Below are 23,942 nucleotides of genomic sequence, written 5' to 3' on the forward strand. Positions count from 1 at the left end.
TACCTGTGTGCTAGCTTTCTATGTTTCATGCATAAGTACTCCCAAGTCTCTTGTGTTGCGACTTTCTGCAGGTTTTTTCCATTTGAATAATAGTGTTCTTCTTTCCAAATTGAGCAACTTCAGGACTCCACTTGAGTCCCTGAGAACCCTACTAGTTACAGGTTGCCAACCTGCAAAAAAGAATGCCTCATACCCACTCACTGTTTCCTGCCCATTCACCAGTTTCCAATCCATGCCAATACACTACCTTCAACACCATGGGATCTTATTTTATGACTTAAACTTTTGCAAGCACCATGTCAAATGCCTTCTGGAAGGCCAAATATGATACATTTACTGGTTGCCCTCTATCCAATCTGATCCAGATTTCCTCAAAAAAATGAACAAATTAGTCAGACCCCCCAATTTCCCTTTCACAAAGCTATGCTGACTCTTCTTAGTTAGGTTATCATTTTCCAAATGTTCCTCTATTACTTCATTAATAATTGATTCCAGTACTTTGATCAATAGACATTAGGCTACCCGGCCTATAATTACCCACTTTTTGAATTGGGCTGTCACATTAGCAGTTTTCCAATCCTCTGTGTTGTCCATGTTGTTGACATTTTGAGCAGTTTATGTATTAAAAATACTTTACCAGGTGTTCTTGTCTGTGAGATGGATGGAGGGACACAGACATCAGTTTGCAGTTCAACTCTATTTTACTAATGAAGTATTCCTTATTAAAAACACCAAGTGAGTATTCCCTAAATTCCCACAATGTTGACTCTATCTAGCTCAATCCATCTGAGAAAGGTTATTATCTGCATTGATCCATGTGTTTGAATTATGACTTTGAAATCTTTCTCTCTGACATAGGGCTGACTCTCTTCCACAAAGATGGGTGTCCCAGGTCAGGGCAGGTCTTTTCTCTCTCTGTCTCTCCTTGTTGTCAGTGTTCTATTGCTGACCCAGGTCTAACCTTCACTGTGAATCTTTACTGTGCATCTTCACTGAGGGGATGGTTTCCAGGTCTGTGTTCTTATTCCCCCCCCCCCCCCTCCTCACCTCACCTCAGAGCTTCCTGAATGTTTTGTGGCCTTTGGCCAATGGGGTCATGAGTGAGGTTCAAATCATCCAACCTAGTCACGCCAAAACCCTTCACTATCGCCATGCCCAGGAAGTATAAAGTGCACAGTCTCAGGCATTAGCTGGAAGTCAAGGTCCTAAGAAGTCTAATTGAAACTTCTCTGATACACACTTGCAGATGGTTGTAATGGTTCCCCTGAACCTTGGTGACTTTCTTTTACCTTGACTTCCATTGTTGTCTGTAGCCATTAGCTGATGGCTGCTGATAAATTTAGTTTGTTCAATTTTCTATCATGCCCACTTTCTCTGGCTGGTCAATTTAGAATGTCCACTTTTGGGCCCTCAGTTACTGATGACCACAACTAGTACTTCTCCAGAATTAAAGAATTTTTGGAAAATTGCATTCACTGTCTCTGTCACTACCTCATAGGATGCAAACCATCAGGGCCAGAGGACTTACCTGCCTTTAGCCTCATTAGTTTCTCTGGTGATGGGCTGATGGTACTTATTTTCCCTCGCATAGTCTTTAGGATTAATGGGGATGTTCAAAGTATCTTCCACTTTAAAGACTGATGCAAAATATCTGTTTAGCTCTTCTGCCATTTCCTGGTTCCCTATAATTATCTCTTAAGTTTCATTTTCTAAGGGACCTATTACATTTGACCTCTCTCTTCCTTTTCACATATTTAAAAGCTCTTATTATCAGCTTTTATGTTCCTCACTAGCTTGTCTACATAGTTTACTTTTGGTTTCCCATGTAAGAATGGAGAGAGTGAAGTGAAGCAACAAAGGGTTACTTCTTGCCCCTTCCCATTGTATGTGATCGATAACATATTTGGATACAAAGGAATTAAAGGATGAGTGAATAGCGCTGGAAGAGGGAGTTGAGGGAAAGGATCAGCTGTGATCACACTGAATGTTAGATCAGCCTAAATGGGCTAAATGGCCAAATTTTTTAATGTTATCATTTGTATTTATATTTCCAATGAGAAATTGTGAAGTTTTAAATAAGAACCAAACTCATCAGAGTGAAAAATTTAGGATTCTCTTGTGTTATTGATTATTTTAGAAGGCAACACAATGTTTTCAGGATGACAGAAAGGATGGCATTACTGAATAGTGCTTGCCTCATTTACAATAGAATACAAAATGATTATAGTGCCTGCACTATCATTCTTGATTTGACTAGATTGTCAAGGGTCAGGTTTGTCAAGGAGATATAATTTCTAAGACCACATCAAGGCTTTCACACACACTAATATCTTTAGATAAATACTATTGCCAGACAGGTATTGGCATATTTATAATTTGATGCCTCAGTGTTCTGTGCAATATGTCTCAAGGGTATATGTTCTCGTTTTTGCTGTTTTGTATGTGTACAATATTACAAGTAGAGTTTTGAAACTCAATTCAACAATGTACGTTAGGCCACGGTGTTGAAGATAAATAATTGCTCGATTGTACAGGACATGAACATTGCCAAAATGAGGCAAAAAGTCAAAGTTCTTTGTCTGACCCTCTTCGGGATGGTGGTGCAAGAAATTAGAATTCCAAAAGGTACCCCAAGTTTATACAACATGAGAAGAGAGTCTGCTGGTTTTAGCTAGGCTATCTCCATGCCAATTATAGCTCAATCAAACACCACCCACTTTGCATATTGTATATCTTAGCATCTCTTTTTCAAACTTAGTTTCTTGCATCCTATGAATGCAAGATGAACTATTTTGACTTTGTGAATCTTTTTAGCAATGTCCAAGTTTTGAATGTCCAATTTCTCAGTTATGTTCTTAAAAGGGGACATTTAATGTCCTGCTCCATGCAGACCAGAAAGCCCCAAGTCTAATTTCTAATCTCAAAAAGGGCAACAGAAGGATGTTTCAATTGGTCAAAGAACTCATGGATTAGTGAGAGATACCTCCAGAAGTTTACGTTTTGTAGCAGATTTATATAGGAAATTATCTCAAGATTCTTTGCAAAAGTGGAGTAAGACACAAGTAACCCTGAGCTAAAGAAGGAAGACATTAGCAATGTTCAGCAGGAGATTGTCTGAGTTATCAACTGGCAAAGTACCAAATCCACACTGAGCACAGATGACTGGATGGGCAACCACAGGGAACAGGCCTACAAATTCTTGTGGCAACAGGCTAGGTAATGACATTGGGTTAAAAAAACTTTGAAAATGTAGATTGTACATAAAGAGTACCAATTATATGTAGCAGTTGAGGGTGCCAGGTAAACTTGACAGTATTATGTGTAATTAAGTGGGACTCGAGGAATTTAAGAAGTCAGAAATGAATCTTGCACCAATAAGATTATAGGAAAGAAAAAAGTGTTTTAATTATACTTATGTTTAAATATAATTTTTATATTCATCTATTCGTGATGCCCATCCTTGCACAATATGTAGAGTGCCATTGGGTTGGAGAGGGTCATGTTTATTGCAGTAATGTCAATTTAAACTAATGATATTCTCAGATAGGCAGTAGACAATGTATTCCAAAAATAGAATGAACGTTATACCAAATTAAGGTTTCATGAAAAGTGATATTTTTACATTTTTAAAATAAACATTATGGGATAATTCCTGGTTTTCTCATTTTACATTGTTTGGAATTCCTATCAGATAGGAAGTTATTATCTATAGAGGTAAACCTGCTTTTTTAGCTGGTGAGTTGAAAGGTCACCATCACAGCAATGAAATTAGATTGTTGATAATTACTGCAAGTCAGAAATTACTAATGGGTGATTGGATTAATATGCACCTTGTTTCATAGGCCAATTTCATTCTAATATTTCATTCATTCATTTATCATGTGTGGCCATTACTGGCTAGGCTAGCAGTTGTTGTTCATCCTTACCTGCCCTTGTAAATGTGTGGATGAGCCATGTCTTGAACCACTGTAATCGACAAGGTGCAACCACACTCACCCCATGCTGTTAGGAGGGGCCTTCCAGGATTTTCACTCAGTGACAGTGAAGGAGTGATAATCTTGTTTCACATCAGGATGGCATGTGACTTGGAAGAAAACTTGCCCAGCTGCTGCTGTTGCCACGCATCTGTTCTGTTAGGTGAAAGAGGTCATGGGTTTGGAAGCTATTGCTGAAGGAACCTTGATATGTTGTTACAGTGCGTTTTAAAGATGGCTGTCTTTGAGCTCCAGTGGTGGGGACATAAATGTTGAAGGCGAAGCTGATGGTTAGAGTATCAGTCAAGCTTTTTATTTTGTCCTGCATTGTCTCACATTTCTTGAGTGTATTTGGAGGCACATATATTCAGATAAATGGACAGGATGCCATCATACTCTTAGAATAGAGTAGCTTTTATTTGTCATTTCTACCATATACAACTGATATAGTAAAAACGAGACAGTGTTCCTACAGGACTGAGGGTGCTGCATGGACAGCACAAACTACATAATCGTACACGGTTTAAAGTGCATAAGAAGTGCAAAACACACAAACTACCGTGTAATAGAAGAATGATAAATTATAGACATTTTCCTAGCAGCAATTCAAAGTCATGCGAAGAATTCCAGATGGGATCATACTGTGTTAAGGAGCCTGATGGCTTGGGGGAAGAAACTGTTGCCCAGGCTGGCCGTGAAAGACCGTATGCTCCGGTATCTTCTGCCAAAAGGTAGGAGGAAGAAAAGTGTAGTGAGGGGTGTGTGCAGTCTTCCACAATGATCTTAGCCTTTTGGATGCAGCGTGTTGTGTAGCTGTTTGTAATGGAGAGAAGAGAGACCCCGATGATCCTCTCAGCTGTCCTCACTATCCTTTTTTTTATTTCAAAAAATATAGTTTATTCATAAAATTATTTTGATATCTATACAATTGGTCGTGCCATTCTTATGCACACATTGCATTTCTTTACATACAGAGATCGGAATTAATTATTCGTATATACAAGTCTGTACATTGACCATCCAGATATTTAGCTGAGGCGTCAGCAGGGCCCAATTTTTGAGTGGGCCCCCTGTTCTTCTTAGACAGACAGACAGACCTGTCCTCACTATCCATTGTATTTTGAACATCTCAATTACAAAACTTAGCTCTGTTTTAAAGCAGCTGTATTTCACACCTGCAGCTGTGGCATAAATTTGGCTAACCCTCCCTGTCTTTATGAAGATTCAGGCTTGGGTGTCTGGACTAGGGAGAATCAATCATTGTCCTTTCTCCAGACTGCAATCCAATGACCCTGTTACAAAGTGCACATATCGGCACATCAGATGAGAGCAGGATGGGCTCAACTCTGATAGCGTGCTGCTAATTTTCCAGTCTCACATCTGAAAGTGAGCTACCAGAGGCCTGCAGGCATCTCTTGGAACCAGTAAGCATCAGCATTTTAGATGAGGAGAGGAGAAAATAGAAGGGAGAGAAAACATTAACAGTAGATCGTGTGCACACCTCTAATCATTAGCGATAATGAATCTTTAACACTGTTATTGATCCATGTCCTAGTTATTGAAGTCAGTCAAACAGAACTGGCTGCAAATGTTTATTCAGCTTAATGTTCTACTGAATGCAGTTTTCAGGTTCAATACTAGGAACTAGTGCAACTAATGAGAACTTTGCAAATTGCCCGATATGACTGATCTGCATAATAGAGGAATCTTTGCTCTGCATATAATTGGGAGAAAGTGAGGATTGCAGATGCTGGAGATCAGAGTCGAGAGTGTGGTGCTGGAAAAGCGCATCAGATCAGGCAGTCTGCATCTAATTGCACTACAGGGGCATGAGCTCACTACTATTAGGAGCTGGATGGAAAAAAAGCTTCTAATCAGTGATTTCTTTCATCCCACTTTCAGCTGTATACCACCACCTTCTCCATAGATGGTGGTATGTCTCAGTTGGCATATGCACCACCATGGGCTCAGCTTAGAAATACACACTTAAAATAGCACAAATTCAATTCCTGAGCTGCATTATGTTAGCTACTTTTAGCTGGCCTGTAGTGAAGGTATGTTGGGGTCAGTTGGCCTGAATGTCCCAGAACAATGGGGATATCAACTAACGTTCCTGCTGATTGATTTGTTAGAAACCAGACACTAAATAAAGGAGATTTGAGCTCAATGGTGATGATGCTTGCTATAATAACTGGCTCATTGTCCTTTTGTGAGTAGGGTTGAGAACTGGGTTGCAAATTGAATGTCAAAATTGAACAAAACAACATGTTAACAATAAGAGCCACCAATGAGGGAAATATGCCATCTGCTGCTTTAGTAAACCCATTAAAAAATTGGGAACATCCATCTATAGGCTATCCTGACTTGATAACTAGGCTGTGACATGGGATGAAAGTAGACTTACCATTTGTCAGTAATTATATTAACTTCCTCAACTCTGACATTCTGCTGTGAAGTCCCTTCCTATGAATTGCCTGGTTACTGACACACTGCAGAGGGACCCTGTAAAATGCTGCCAAAATTGGCGTACGGTGCTTATCACAACCAGAGTGTTGGCAGGAGTGTTGCAATTCAACTCAATAGCAATAAGCTTGGAAATTGAAAACTAAATCGTGTTTCACAATTCTAGTAATTTTTCAGCAATTCCTCCTTGACCATGCACGTGAGGGTGCCCAACTGTCAGCTCACAGTATTCAATGAGAATCATAGAATGCCTAGTGTGGAAGCAGGCCTTTTGACCTACCAAATCCATTCCGACTCTCCAAAGAACATCCCACCCAGACACCTTATACCTGTAACCCTGCATTCCCATGGCAAATCCACCTTGCGTGCATATCTCTGGACACCATATTTAGTATCGCTAAACCACCTAAACTGCACTTCATTGGATTGTGGGAGGAAACCCACACAGATTTTGCAACCTCCACACAGACAGTCACCCACTGCTAGAATTGAACCCAGGTCATTGGTATTGTGAGGCAGCAGTACTAGCCACTGAGCCACTGTGCCACCCTGAGGTACAGAAAGAAAACATGGGACCATTGTACAGCAAGGATTGGTGCCTTCAAAAGAAGACAGGAGGAGAACATCAGTTTGTAATAGTTATATTGCACAATAGAATCAGATTTTCCTGGGTTTAGAACCACTGCTGCTCACAGTATGTAGGCTATCTAGGATTTATAAGTTTGGAATGAGTAATGAATAAACTGCTGTTTAAAAGAGACAGCATTGATTGATAGGTGTTCCACAAACCATTACAGTCTCTTCAGGAAGCACTGAACTACAACAATTGATCCTGTACTTACCAATCTGCCTGTGCTTGGTAAATAATACTGGACAATTTACATTATCTCTCTTTTTTAAGTTAGAAATGTTGCTTCTTTGAATAGAACTTGCTGTTATTAGATTTCCTTGAAGTGGAACAATTTATCTATTGTGCAGTCAGATCATGGAATCTGCTAATGGTTCTAGCATCGAAGGAGGCCCATTGTCTCCTTGTTACTCATTGCAAGAATGACTTTAGCTGGTACCACTTCTTTTGCCATGCTTTTTTCTTCACTTCAGCGACTTTTCTTATTCTATTTTGAAAACCATGACTGAACACCTATCAGATAATCCCTTCTGTCATTATAAATAAGTTTCATCTCATATCTCTTTACAGTCTTCTGGCAACCACCTGGACTCTTCATCAATGAGAACAGTTTCATGTTAACTATTCTGCCTGGAACCCACATAAGTTTGAATACCCCTTCCAAATCCCCTGCTCCTGAACAACCCAACCTTCAATCTCTCTAATCCTTCATCCCTGAAATCATTCTTGTAAATCTTTTCTGTTTCCTCTCTAAAAACTGAATGTTTTCTTAAACAGCAAGTCCCAGAAATGGACGCAATATTCCAGTGTGTTATAAAGACTCAATATAATTGGCTTGGTTTTGTTCTCTTTTATAAAGCTCAGCAGGCGATATACTTTTTAACCGGTATTGTAGTTTCCCTGTCACTTTCAAAGATTTCTGCGTAGAACTCCCAGTCACACTGTTCATGCACCTTGTTTTAGAATTATTTACTTTACTGTATAGTTCCTCTCCTTGTGCTGCCTACTAAAGTGTATCACTTCACACTTTTCTGTTTTAAATTTCATCTGCCAATTGTCTGCTCATTTGACCAATCTGTTTCCAATTTGAAGTTTACCACTATCCTTCTCGCGGTTTAGGATTTTGTGTCACCTGTAAATTTTGTGATCAAAGGCATGTCCATAGCAGCCAAGTTAAGGTCATTTTTAATATCAACCAGTAATCTTAGTATTGACTCTGGGGAAATACACTCCAACCAGTCTGTGAAACTAAACCATTCAACATGACTCTCGAGTTCCTGTCACACAACCAATTTTTGATCTATACCAGGATGTGGCTTGGACTGGAGAATTTTAGTTATGAAGACGTATTGGACAGAATGGGGTTGTTTACCTTGGAGCAGAGGAAGCTGAAGGGGGACATGATGAAGATGCATAAAATTATGAAGGGCATTGATATGGCAGACAGGAAGAGACATTTTCCCTTGATTGAAGGATCAATGGCCAGGAGCGTAAGATTTAAGATAAGGGACAGGAGGTTAGGGAGGATGTGAGGAGAAACATTTTCACCCAGAGAGTGTTAGGAATGTGGAACTCACTGTCTGTAAGGGAGGTCGAGGCAGGAACCTTCACAACATTAAAGAAATATTTGCAATATTTCTGAGTCAGTATCTACTCAGCTAGCATTCTCATGAAAGGTTACTGACCTCTGCTTCCTCTGATGTTGCTGGACCTGCTGCGTATTGCCAGCCTTTTGTGCATTCATTTTCAATGTTGCCATGTTAGACCATCATTTCAGTGTGCTATTCCTGCCTCAGTACCCTTGCCTCTCAGTTGAATAGTCAGTCATCCACCCAATTTCATCTCACTCAATCCCTCCTTTTCCCTCATTACAGGAGAAACCAGTTCCTAACAGAGCAGAGTCAGCCTGCTCTGGTAGACAGCTACTTGACATTAGGCTCCTTGACTATTCACCAGTTCTGGCTTAAGCTTCAGGTTGTGCCCATATTTGTGCCACCAGTCAGCACAACAAATATAAACGGCCAGTCAGTGGAATTGAAGTACATTTTAACAACATGATGTTAAATCCAGGTTGTGCAATTGGCATGTCTTCATTTGGAATAATGTTCAGTTTGCAGAGACACTTCTCAATCTGAAGAGAAACTTTCACAAAATCGGTTTGTGCTGATCATGAATCTGGATTCTCGGTAATGATAAGCACTCAGTTGATGATGAAAGATTTACAGTTATACCTCTCAGCCTCAATGTTTGTTGGATTCCTAGCATTGACTTTGCTACCACCAACACAGTTGATTTAAGGATATGTTTATGCTGCATGTTTCTAGTTTTGCAGCGTGTGTAAGATTGTTTGCTTACTTTATGAGATGGAATGTAAAACACCACTAGCATGACTGAATGGAGCGCAATGGCCAAGCCTTCAAATTTCTGATCAACAACCTCCCTCATGTTGTCAGAATTGTGGTTTAATGCTTATCCATCTAATCAAAGCTGGAGAATGGCCTGCATCTACTGCCCCTGCCCACAATAGGCTTCCCTCTCCTGTTCCTCAAGATCTCTCCTTGGGTTTAATCTATCATCATGCACCATTGCGATGACAATGCCTGATCCTACCTCATCTCCACATCTCTTACTCCCTCTGCAGTGTACTGTTAAGCTCTGTGATAGTTTGTTCTCCGCACAAGGCACTGATCACTCAAGGTAAAAATAATGACTGCAGATGCTGGAAACCAGATTCTGGATTAAAGGTGCTGGAAAAGCACAGCAGTTCAGGCAGTATCCACTCAAGATCAGAAACACAATGTCAATTCTTTATTCAGGAATGGTTCTCCATGTACAGAGGAACATTGATTATCCAAAAGCCATGGGTGGGGAGTATTTTGTTCGGTTAACTGAATTCCCGATAATCAAATGCTGGATGACATAGTTTAGCCAAGCATTGGGACTTTGCCATCTTGCTGGATAATCCGATATTCGGATTATCGAATGCCGGATAGTGGAGCTTCCTCTGTATAGAGTGATCTTCAGTGTGCAGGTTCCTCCTTAGACTGCTATCACACAGATACACTGTACACTGAAAACATAATCACACATCTTCAAGGTATATTGTGACGCTTCCCAAGCCTTGAGTTGCAAAACTGTTTCTTCTGAAATCCAGAATTGAATGACTCAAATTTTTCTTTCATCAAATCTCAAGAAGACCACTGCCAATGCCTTGAGACCCCACAGTAAACCTTGCCACTGACTCCATCCCTTACTCTATCATTTGTCTGAGGCTGAACTAGATTTTTCCTTATGTTTACTCTTCTTCATAGCTTCTTAAAAATACATTCAAGGGAAGTGGGCATTGCTGGCTCGGTCAGCATTTGTTTTCCATTCGAATTGCCTATAAATGGTGGTGGTGAGCTGCCTTCCTGAACCCCTTTCGTCCACGTGTTAGAGATATACCTATAGTGCTGTTTGGTAGTTGCCAGACCCTGACACAGTGACAGTGACGGAATGACAATATAATCCCAGTTCAGCATGGAGTCTGGTTTGGTGGGGAGCTTGCAGATGGTGTTGCTTTCATGCGGGCCTTGGCTTTCTAGGTGGAGGAATTCACTTGGAAGGTGTTGTTGAAGGCACATTGATGAGTAGCTCAGTGCCTCTTGTAGATGATACTCACTGTCCCCACTGTATATCCAGTGGTTGAGGGAATGAATATTGAATGTGGTGTATAGGATGCCAATCGTATCAGCTGACCCTGACATGAGCTTCTGACCACATATCTGCATTAACACTAAGACCACCTATTTCCATCTCAGTATTTTATTTAATTAATGCAAATCCCTGATGCTAAATGATTACCTCCTCATTTGCTGACTTTAGGATGATTAGTTTCCACTTAGTCTGCAGAGGCAACACTCATCAGTAATGAACAGTATTGCCTGTGTCTCTCCACAAGAGCACAATAGGTTTGTGATGGAAATGTGTTGCTGGAGAAGCGCAGCAGGTCAGGCAGCATCTAGGGAACAGGAGAATCGACGTTTCGGGCATTAGCCCTTCTTCAGGAAGGGCTAATGCCCGAAACGTCGATTCTCCTGTTCCCTAGATGCTGCCTGACCTGCTGCGCTTCTCCAGCAACACATTTCCATCTCTGATCTCCAGCATCTGCAGACCTCATTTTCTCTTCACAATAGGTTTGTACTGAGGCCCCAGTGATGGAGGTTATCTGTACAGGGGCTTGATTAGTATTGAACGTGTTTAGCAAGGACTATTCTCACCATGGCAGCTCAAAGCCTGCCATTTGACATTGGGATTGTCGCACTGAATTTGTCAGTTACTTTCCATGTTCCTTGAACCACAAGATGTCTCCAGGTAGAGCTTGATCAGGAAGTGTGCTCCATATGGAGGACGGAGATGAAAGTTACATGAGCTGAACATCATGGAGCAGTAAGTGAGATGCTGCCCAACTTGAGGATTTTTAACATGAGGCAGAAGCATGCGGGAGTGACGTTTGCAAAGATAGGAGGCCAAAGGAGCATTGTTGAGCAGAGGGTTCCAGTTATCAGATGCATCGTTGCATTCATTTGAGGGCCCACAGGAAGAATGTAATGTATCTCCATAACATTGTTTGCCTCCATCACTACCTAAGCTCACCTGCTGCTGAAACCATTATTCTTGGAGCTTATAGATCTGACCATTGCATTCCTGTCTGGCCTTGCACATTCTACTCTCCATAAACTTGAGGTGATCAAAACCTTTGCTGCCAGTCCATAAAGTTCCATTCACCCTTCATCCCCTGGCCTGCTGATCTACTTCTCGTAAGAGCACCAGGAATCGGAATAGTAGTCGGCTATTTGGCTTCTTAAGTCTGCACTACTATTCTGTAAGATCATGGCTCATCCAATTGTGATGTTAACTCCAATTTTCTATCTCCCCATCATCATTGACACTTTTTACAGATTAAGAATTTCCTAGTCAGGTCAACACCTCAGTATTAAGATTCTCATTATTATTTATAAATATCTCTATCCCCCTTTCTACCAGAGTGATAGTGTGATCTCCTTCAGCAGCACAACTCCCATGGATAAACCTGCTCACTAGGACATCCCTGATTTTATTTATTCAATCATTGCTGACCATGCTGTCAGCTGCTAAGGACATACACTTTGAAATTCCATTCCCAACCTCTTCACTTTGCTCTATTTCTTTCCTTCTTTAAGATGTTCTTTTAAACATTTCTCTTTGACCAGTGTTTAGATATCTGTCCCAATGTCTCCTTATGTGGTCAAATTTTGCTACATAGCATTCTTGTGAAGCACTGGTTTTGATTGATGTTTTATAATGTTAAAGGTGCTTTATAACTTATCTCCTGACTCCCCAAAGTCTATCCATCATCTACAAGGCACCAGCCAGGAGTGTGATAGAATACTCCTCACTTGCCTGGATGGGTGCAACTCCAACAATACTCAAGAAGCTTGACACTTCCCAGACAAAGCAGCCCACTAGATTGGTACCACATCTACAAACATCCACTCCCTTCACGACCAATACTCAGTAGCTGCAGTGTGCAAGGTAAGTTGCAGAAATTCGTCAAAGAGCCTTAGACAGCACCTTCTAAACCCACTACCACCTCCATTGGAAGGACAAGAGCAACAGATACATGAGGTCACCACAATCTACAAGTTGGAGAAAGTGAGGACTGCAGATGATGGAGATCAGAGTGTGGTGCTGTAAAAGCATAGCAGGTCAGGCAGCATCTGAGGAGCAGGAGAATCAACTTTGCAGGCATAATTCCTGATGAAAGGGTAATGCCCGAAACTCCTCCTCCTCGGATGCTGCCTGACCGCTGTGCTTTTCTAATACCACATTCTTGACAATCTGCAAGTTCCCCTCCAAGCGACTCACTGTCCTGTTTTGGAAATATATCGCTGTTCCTTCTCTGTCACTGGGTCGGAATTCTGGAACTCCCTCCCGAATGGTATTTTGGATCTGCCTATAGCATATGGACTGCAGCAGTTCAAGAAGGCAGCTCAGCACAAATTTCTCAAAGGCAGCCAGGTACGGGCTATAAATGACAGATAACCAGCTACACCCATTCTCATGAGCACATTTTTAAAAAGTGCATCTTGCTGTTACTGTTTATGGCAGCGGACAATATAGAAACCTCATCATTAATTGTCCAGGAGCATTAATCTCTTAACCTGTCCAAAACCAGAAAAATATTAGCTCATGACATCCATCATTCTCATCATGACTGATTTACATAGGGATTGATTTCCAGGCAGGCTGAATGCAGATGGTACAAGAGCTATTTGCAGCAACTTTTCATACAGCTGGGCACATCATGATAAAATAAGTAGGATTATGAAACAGGTTCTTCCCCTCCTCATTGCAACTGGGTGTAAAGTTTTTGGTAGAAATACATTTATTCATTGTATTATAACAGTCATGTGACCTTCAGTGTACTTATTTTCATACAAATATCTGAATTAAGAGCAGATGGTGGCCATTCAGCTCCTTAAGCCTGCTGATATGTTCTTTTTATTCATTCACGGGATTTAGGCATCGTTGGCTGGGCCAGCATTTATTGTCCAGACCTATTTGCCTTTGAGAAGATGGTGATGAGCTGTCTTCTTGAACTGCTGTTTAGATAGACCCACAATGTCTTTAAGGAGGGTGGGTCCAGGAATTTGACCCTATGGCACCGAAGGAATAGCAATATACTTCCAAGTCAGAATGACTTCGTATTTCGAAGTCTAGATTCCCACCTTGCAGTAACCTTGGATTCCATCGCTTAACTAGAACCTGTCAACCTCTACCTTTAAGATATTTGATTGTGCTGCCTTCAGAGACAGTTCCAAGGATGTATAAACCTCAGAGAAAAAAAATGCCTTTTCATCTCTGTTCTGCAGGGGGGATATCGCTAATTTTCAAATAACCTCCTGTATTTCTGGACTCACCTGTTGTTATTATTGCACAGAGTTCAGCTAGGTAATATGTCTCTAAGTAAGGTAGATACTACCATAACATGTGAAGCTCTAGTATCTTATTCCCTGTACATTCTGTTAGTTAACATTTGGATTGTACAATCAAATAGTTTACATTAACAAGCAACTAGTTAGTCAGTGAGTCAACAATGCATACAATGTAATAAGAATCTAATTAAGAGCAGAAAACAAAAAAAATCCAAGAGGTTGGCCAGAATTAATAAGGACACAGATCAATTGACCAATCTTCACTTCTTGAGTAGAGGAGTTTCAGTTCAAGAGGTGACATTAAAACATTTTATATAAAACATGACTGCAGAAGTTAGGTGAGTTGGCCATGCTAAATTGCCCGTAGTGTTAGGTGAAGGGGTAAATGTAGGGGAATGGTGCTGGGTGGGTTACTCTTCAGAGGGTCAGTGTGGACTTGTTGGGCTGAAGGGCCTGTTTCCACACTGTAAGTAATCTAATAAAAAAAACTGTGTATTGAAATTGAAGCAGGAGCCCAATGCAATGGGATGAATGATCATCTGGAGATCCAGATAGTAAGCCATCATAGCTGAAGCAAGTCTAAAGCTTGAACCAGTAACCTTGCATGTGCCAGAAGAGATTTGCATTGTTTTGCAGGCCATTAAGTGATTGACTGTTGAACAGAGCCAAGATTATTACTAAGATGTTTTTACAAATCTTGGATGTCTTCCTGCTGAATACCATCTCAAAGTAGATAAGAGTGTGAGACGAGCTCAGCATCTGCCAAGGACACTTCCAGCTGCCACCTAATCTAGCCTGAAAAATAAGATAGAGGATTTGGAAAAGAAAAGACTGATCAAGAAAGTGACAGCTCCTACAAACTGGATTGGTAGCATGGCCGCAGTGAAAAACATTGGAAAGCTGAAAGTGTGAATAAATCCAAGGAGCTGTGGGAGCTTTAATAAAGATACAGCAACCAACAGATATAAAAGGAGTAGAACATCTTTTTAGATTGCAACGTTCCTGCCTAATTTGTCATCAGAGTGTGAATCTCTATGTAAAAATATGCAGTGGTACTTAGGCATAGAACCAAAAGCAGAATTCACTTAAATTAAACATACAACAATAATAACTCAAAACAGTCTGGAAGTCATCAGCCTAGCAAAGACGTTGAATCTAAAAAACAAGCATCATGCTCTCATCAGGTACGTGCCTTGGGAATGACACTCTCCAGAGAAGAAACATTACCCCAGGAACAAGGAGATAGGGTGGCATGATGATCCAGTGGTTAGCACTGTTCCCTCACAGCACCAGGGACCTGGGTTCGATTCCATCCTCTGGTGACTGGCTGTGTTGTGTTTGCACATTTTCCCTGTATCTGTGTGTGTTTCCTCTCATAATCCAAAGATGTGCAGGCTAGGTAGATTAATCACTTGAAATGTAGGGTTACATGGATGGGGATGGGTCTGGATAAACTGCTGTTCAGAGGGTCAGTGTAGGCTTGAAGGGCCAGATGGCCTGCTTCAACACTATAGGGATTGTATGATAGCAGAAAAATGGCTATCATACCAACTTACACATGTGAGATTAAAAAACCTGAATACTTCCAATGTTTGCAGAGACTGCTGAAAGTGGGACTGACTAGAATTCACACAGTTGTTTATAAGACCATAAGACATAGGAGTGGAAGTAAGGCCATTCGGCCCATCGAGTCCACTCCACCGTTCAATCATGGCTGATGGGCATTTCAACTCCACTTGCCCGTGTCCATGGGTCCTAGTCTCCTCGCCTAACGGAAACAATTTCCTAGCGTCCACCCTTTCCAAGCCATGTATTATCTTGTTAGTTTCTATTAGATCTCCCCTTAATCTTCTAAACTCCAATGAATACAATCCCAGGATCCTCAGCCATTCCTCGTATGTTAGACCTACGATTCTAGGGATCATCCGTGTGAATCTCCGCTGGACACGCTCCAGTGCCAGTATGTCCCTCCTGAGGGGTGGGGACCAAAATTGGACACAGTACTCCAAATGGTGCTTAACCAGAGCTTTATAAAGTCTCAGTTGCACAATGGTGCTTTTATATTCCAGCCCTCTTGAGATAATGACAACATTGCATTCGCTTTCTTAATCATGGACTCAACCTGCATGTTTACCATTAGAGAGTCCTCGACTAGCACTCCCAGATCCCTTTGTACTTTGGCTTTACGAATTTTCTCACCGTTTAGAAAGTAGTCCATGCTTGTATTCTTTTTTCCAAAGTGCAAGACCTCGCATTTGCTCACATTGAATTCCATCAGCCATTTCCTGGATCACTCTTCCAAACTGTCTAGATCCTTCTGCAGCCTCCCCACTTCCTCAGTACTACCTGCCTGTCCATCGGCAAACTTCGCTAGAATGCCCCCAGTCCCTTCATCCAATTATTAATATATAACGTGAACAGCTGCGGCCCCAACACTGAACCCTGTGGGACACCGCTTGTCACCGGTGCCATTCCAAAAAAGAACCTTTTATTCCAACTCTCTGCCTTCTGTCAGACAGCCAATCCTCAATCCATACCAGTAGCTCACCTTGAATACCATGGGCCCTTACCTTGCTCAGCACCTCCCGTGTGGCACCTTATCAAAGGCCTTTTGGAAGTCTAGATAGACCACATCCACTGGGTTTCCCTGGTCTAACCTACTTGTCACCTCTTCAAGGAATTATGCATGATCATTTTCTCTATTGACCAAGTGTATTGGGGAATGTGACTTACTGGAATAATAAATGATGCAATCTTCTCTTGGTTTTATTGTGATAAGGGACATAGTTGGAGAAACACACTTGTACATTGTATACTCTGGTTTGACATAGACTTTTGATGGCTTACTTTCAATTTAAGAGAAGCTGTTCAAACATGCTTTATGAAACAATGGTCGCTACCTACATTGACTAAACATGATTTAAAGCATTTGTATCACAACATTGAGGGAAGCAGAACTGAACCCTTGGAAATGAATGGCAGCAGGTCTTGATAACTCCAATGCTTAGTATTAATGCAATAAGGAGAAAGTGAGGACTGCAGATGCTGGAGATCAGAGCTGAAAATGTGTTGCTGGAAGTAACACATGCAGTAAGTTAATGCAGTAAGTTTTGATGGAGTAAGTTTTGATTTGATAAATGTTTCTACGTTGATAGATCCCTGCAATAGTCTGTCAAGCAAAAGCTGTTTGCAGAAGTCTATTCAGCTTAAAGTTGCAACAGCAAATAAAAAGACTTACAACCTTATTCAATTGCATCAGTGTTCACATTCAACATGAACGTCAAATATAACTACTGAAAACTTTACATGCAGGCTCGGGTTTGAAACATTTCACTGAAACAGTGGTAAACAGCTCTGACCAATTTATGGGGTAATACCATGTCTCAAAAGAGTGCGATGAAAATCAGAAGGGATGTGAAATAACTCCATTCTTGCCACCAAGTCGCCCTTTATTTATACGTTAAGAATCTTTGACATGGATTGAGCGCCCTCAAAGCCAGCTTTCAGAGTGAGCAGGATGTCTGACACTGCTGTTTTTAAAAATTTTTTCTGACTTTCCTGTTTATTTTTTTCTTTTTTTTCTGACTCTCCTGTTTATTTTTTTTTTAACCCCCACACTACCACCTAACTGCGGTAGTGCTTACACTGCTGTTTATGTCTGTCAGCCAGGGCTCCCTGATTGGAACAGATTGATAGTCCTGATGAGGGAATTCATATTCTATGAGGTTCACCTGGCTAACCTCATTACAATTACTGCAAAAAGATACAATTTAAACTGAGGTGTCTTATTTGTATGGATAGTAAATAATAGGAGATATAAGTTAAAGTTTAAATTTTAACTTATATTAAAACTATTTTCCCTTTCTGACCAAATCTTACTATCTTAAATCTAATCTTTGTATTCCTTTCTTTGGGCTGTATTTATTGCACTGGTCTCACTGTTTGGGGCTGACAGTGGCTCCTTACTAACACTACCTAGCAGAGATGCCTAGAGCCTTTCCCAATAAAGTGCAGGGTACTTATACATACTGCATTACAATGGTTACATGCAACATTGACATCAGTAGTTGCCACCTTCTCTCTGCCTGTTATGCCCCTCCCTACTCCATTGTCAGCTACATCACACTGAGCGGGTGCTGTTGGTTACCTTGGGAAGCTGTGAATATTTTCCTGAGATCATAATAACCAAGTAATGTTTATAAAATAATAAGGGGTATAGATAATGTGAATAGTAGTCAACTTTTCCCTAGGAAGGGGGATTTCAAGACTAGGGGACATATTTTTAAGATGAGAAGAGAAAGATTCAACAAAGACATGAGGGCCAATTATTTTACACAGAGAGTGGTTTGTATTTGAAATGAACTTCCAGAGGAAGTGGTGGATGTGTATACAGTTACAATATTTAAAAGACATTTGGATAAGTACATGAATAAGAAATGTTTGAAGGGGTATGGGTTGACTTTGGGATTATGGTTGGCATAGACTGGTTGGACTGAAGGTTGACTTCTGTGCTGTATGACTCAATGACGATCCCATACTTGCCATTTGCCCAAACCAATTTCCCAACATTGACTGGTGAAATCCAACCCTTCGTTTCTCTTCGTCTGGTCAGTTTGGTGTGAATTGTAATGCAAAACCTGCCCCCACACAATGCCCCTCACCTCTGTCCAAGGCTCCAAGGGATCCAACCACATCTGTCAGAAACTTACCTGTACCTCTATCAATGTCATCTACTGCATCCATTGCACTCAATGTGGTCTCCTCTACATCGGGGAAACAGGATGCCTTTTTGTGGATCATTTCATAGAACAGCTCTGGGACACCTGCACCCACCATCCCAACCACCCTGTGGTTGAACACTTCAACTCCCCCTTCCACTCCATCAAGGACATGCAGGTCCTGGGCCTCCTCCACCATCAAACTGTTACCACCCGACACCTGGAGGAAGAACGTCTCATATTCTGCCTTGGGACCCTGCAACCACTTGGGATAAATGTGGATTTCAACAGTTTCCTCATTTCCCCTCCCCCTCATTATCCCAGTCCCAAGTCTCCAACTCGGTACCGCCCTCCAGACCCATCCGTCACTGCCCCCTCTGACCTATCACCTTCTCCCTCACCTTCATCCACCTGTTGCTTTCTCAACTACCTTCCCCCCCAACCTCACCCCACTCCCATTTAGCCCTCAGCCCCAGCCCACAAGCTTCATTCCTGATGAAGGGCTTATGCCTGAAAGGTCGATTCTCGTGCTCCTCGGATGCTGCCTGACCTGCTTTCCTTTCCCAGCAACGCACTCTCGACCCTGATCTCCATCATCCAGTCCTCACTTTCTCCTCCTTGGTGTGAATTCAGCTTGTTTGTTCCTCAGTTGTTCCACTGTTTCATACTCATACGTAAGTTTTATTGGTTAAGGAACAATCTCTGGCCCTGCCCTTCACCCAGATACTCTGCTGCCCTTGTGACATTATGATTGGTTCATTAAGATAGGCTGCAATGCAATAAAAAAAGGTCATTGAGATGCAAAGAATGGGAATATATCTAACTAACAGACTCACAGTGAGACTCCAGCACATTTTGACCAGTACTAATCCTGAGCAAGTGTATATTAGAGTTCAGGAGCCCATGACTTCAATTTAGACTATCCTCAAAATTGAAAGCATCATCCTTAATGTAAAAGCAACTATTATTTAACTGTAAACTTTGTTCTCCTTTATTGTCAGCTGATTTGCTCCAGATTCTGAAGCAACCTTCAGTCTGTGTGCAGCATTTCTGCCACTCATTTCCATGTCTATTGAAATGAAAGTAATCAATACCAGCAGTCAGCCTGCAACATTTTGTCACCATCTATGATAAATAAAGCAATTTCAAGCAAAATAAAAGTTGGGAGTTGCAAAAATACAATAATGGAACTCTGTTTGTGATCACGGAGAGCTCTTTGTAGGGGAGCATGACAATAATATGGTATTAATTAATGACTGTGCTCTCACTTATCAGCTCAATTGGAGAAGTTTTTTTTTGATGACAGCTTTCAGTTGAAATTGTAATTCTGTGGTCAATGGTACAGCTTGCTGTTCACACCAAGAAACATTACCCACAAATATTTTACAGCTCCTCAAGTGTTCTTTTCCTCTCTCCCGGATATTTTCTAATCAGCTTGGTCAGAGATAGTATTACGTACCTCTGAGGCAGACAGGATTTGAACCTGGGCCTTTTGATGCAGAGTCACGATGAATACCACTGCAGCACAAAACCCAGCATGGCTGTCAGCCTAATACTGTTTATGCAGCTTCCCGATGCCCAGCAACATCAGCAAGCAGCTCGATTATCAAATTAGATTGAACAATTCTCAGACATCAATACAGGAAGTAAAATGGAAGCATTACAATTCACTTTCTAATCCTTTTACAGAATTTAAAAAAAAATTGAACATCTGCGTGGGATTACAGTAGAATTTGCTACATCATGAAAATAGGTTTCATTTGAGGTTTGCATTATGTACAAAGTATTTGTTATTCTGATGGAATTCAGCTCCAAACTTGTACAATTGATTTATCAGGGTCAAAGAGATGCTCAAGAGCAGTTATGACATTGTACCCTGCTAAAAGCTTTCTTTACTCCTCATTTTACAAGAGTTAACATTTTCAATGGCTTGTGATCACAAGAATAGTGCTTAAACTATTGAGGTTGCTGCCAAATCATTTATTTAGTGTTAATTCCATTTGTGGAGCCCATGGGAACAAGGTATTACTGTTGGCACCAATGAATTTCTATGTTTAACTGTGTATGTTTTGACGTCAGAGCTTGTTGACAGTTTTGCACAATAACCACTGTCATACTGACAGCTTCAGTATGATTGCAAAATTGCAAATTCTGGGCCTATGTTTTTATTCCCTTTCTATCTGATTTCAGCTTAAGCTGGTTAATTTGAAACTCTTAAAGGATACACAAGATACTTCATTAATTCTCTCTTGCGAATGCTGTGGATCAATTGGCTTTACTGTGATAGCCCCTGAATAAATGGTCTGGTGTGAGAAATCAATTTAGTAACTCTGTACTTTCAGAAAGCAGAGTACTAAAATGTATTTGATCTTCAGATTTTGTAGAATGTAATCAGGCCTTTCAGATTAAACTCCAAATTTATTGATCTTTTGAAAACTGAAATCTTTTGCGTTGCTTGGCTTTAACTGTTAACCCATGTAGGCTCAGTCTCCTCTGTCATTTACTTCTTCTGCTCCAGGCTGATTCCTCCTTTACTTATTCTTCCTTTTCTCTGTATTCCCACAGAATAAAATAGAGACTTATTTGTCTTACCTTCTATTCTAGTTCACTTTTCCTACAGGATGTCAAAACAGTTTGACCTGCTGTGCTTTTCCAGCACCACACTTTTTGACTCTGATCTCCAGCATCTGCGGTCCTCACGTTCTCTTAGTTAAAACAGTTGAACTCTATCTTCATGAAACATTACTGCTTCTTTACCAGTTATGGACAGAGATGACTCAGTCTGAAGACTGAGCTTGTGTTTTTGCTGGATGGAAAGCCTAGTGGTGATGAGGGGTTCCATAGATCTGAGCCCTCATTGAACTTTTAAGATCAGAAAGCAGAGAATTTGCTTAGGAGTAACATTTTTTAAAAAACTCTAGGAAAAGGTTAATGATGAAATGATTTATCTCTGAACGGAAGTCCAAGTTAATAATGAATTCTTCCTTAGTAATCAACTTAGCTTATGTGCGTAGTCTCTTTGCTTCTATTTAGTTCTGTGGTAGTTCTCTTGCTAACGACTCAGAAGGATGTGGGTTTAACACTATTCAAGAGACTGGAGTATATAATTTTAGCGCATTGCTGACGGAAAGCTATACTAAAGGAGAATGACATCTTTAGGATGAGATATGAAACTGTCACTGTTTACTTGGTCACGTGGAGATTGAAAAAAAATTCCATGCCAATATTGAATGGATGGGAAATATCTGGTGAATATTTATCCTTCAGTCAATGCCATTTAAATAGATTATTTGGTTATTTATCTCATTGCCACTTGCAAAAACTTGGTGCATATGAATTAGTTGCTTTGTTTGCAATATTACAAGAGTGGCTATTTATCAATGGGACTTCATTGGTTATGTAGCAATATGCAACATCCTAAAGGTATCCTAAATAAAAGTTCACTCTTCTTCCTTTCTTTTTCAAACAGATTCTAATTTAATTTAATGTTTGATGAAACCAGAGTCTTACAGTTAGATATGAGATAATGTATACCAGACGTGCTTTCATTGGTGCCTGCTCTCAAGGAACTGTCAGGTTTTATTTTTGGAACACAGGTCGTAATAATTGCTTTCATTCCTGATAGCCTTTTGGCAATAGATTGCACTGATATACATCAAACAGGTTCAGCATCAGCAAGTTTCTCTCGCAAAAGTATGATCAAGGAACAGGGCTTTATCATAGCGCAATCTTCCCTAATTCAGGGTGAGATCACTATTGCAAGTGGATTATTCACTGGCCGCACACAGCTTTTAGAAGGGAAAGCAGGATAAATTAATTGAGCAGGAAGCAAAAAATAGGTTTCCTAAGGGCAGGATAAAGGTTTGCTAATAACTTCTAAGGTGGGTCAGCTTTACTTTCGTTGTCACGATCTGTTCTGCATTCGTGAACACTGGAATTATGTTCAGAGACATAATCCTGTTAGGAAACCAAAGGAAACCTAACTGTTTACTATCTTAACTATGTTTATGAAGCATATCTCACGATGTAATTACTTGGCTCCTTCATAAACAAGGTGTTTCTTTGTATAAACATTTACACAATTAGGGGAGTGAGCAGTAGATCATTCATCTTCTTGAGGCATTTCCGCCAAGTTCCTTTGAGTTGCCTCTCCGTAACCCCCTTTGTCGAGGCTACTTGAATCAGTTAGGATACATGAAAGACTCATGCCCAAAATGTCGACTCTCCAGCTTCTCAAATGCTGCTTGACCTGCTGTGCTTTTCCAACACTACACTTTATGACTCTGACTTACAGCATCCCTCACTTTGGGATAGACTCTTGTTGCCATCTACAGGGGAAAGAAAAAAAAACTTTCCTCTTAACAGCCTCAGGAGAAGCTTCGGCGAGACTTTGCCAAAGTGTGGTGCCACCTTTTGCCCAGTCTCTGGTTTCAAGGGGTAGTTTGTGGCAATGAGCAGAGGTTGAGAGGTGCTACCAGGTTTGGAGAGAGTGAAGCTTCCACACAAATAGATACCACCTGTAGCTTCTTATATTCCAATGCATTCTCCTAAAGGTAGCACAGTGGGGTTCAAGGGTGTCAAACACTCGGTCTTGCTGAGTAATTGTTCTTTAAGTGTGTAAGAAGAAACAAGTATTATGTCTTCCTGGATCCATAATGGCAGACTTGGTATGGGGTGGGGCAGGGAAAATGGGTGGGAAATGCTTGTGGATGGCTTCCCATTTGGGAAACAGCCTCTTTGTGAAAATTCCTCCTCAGGTATCTTCTAGTAATACATTCAGTCAGTGTGTGAGTGTGGGCTCCTTCAAACTGAAAGTGATCTAGCATGGAGGATGAGGATAGCAATCTTTATGCTCTAACTACAAGAGTCTTGTTTAGTTCACAATATGAAGCTTATTGCATTGATACAAGTGATTATGGATTACATTAAAAAGACCTATGTTAGAACACAGGCTGTAAGATATGTTTCCAATGGTGAAGCTTTCCCAAGGTTAGGCTGTGGTTTAAGATTGTGTGCCTGCTCTGTGGAAATGAGCAGTAAGTTCATGTGTTTGAGGTCTCAGTTAGGGAGGATTTTGCAACACAACATATTAGCAATGGAAGAATGGTTTCCTATTGTGCACTGACTGACAAATCAATGGTGATCATCTTCCTGTGGTAGATGATGGGTTGGGGTAGGGAGGAGAAGCAAAGAGTCAGTGTCA

The sequence above is a fragment of the Chiloscyllium plagiosum genome, chromosome 31 (assembly GCF_004010195.1).
Source record: "Chiloscyllium plagiosum isolate BGI_BamShark_2017 chromosome 31, ASM401019v2, whole genome shotgun sequence".
NCBI lineage: Eukaryota > Metazoa > Chordata > Chondrichthyes > Orectolobiformes > Hemiscylliidae > Chiloscyllium > Chiloscyllium plagiosum.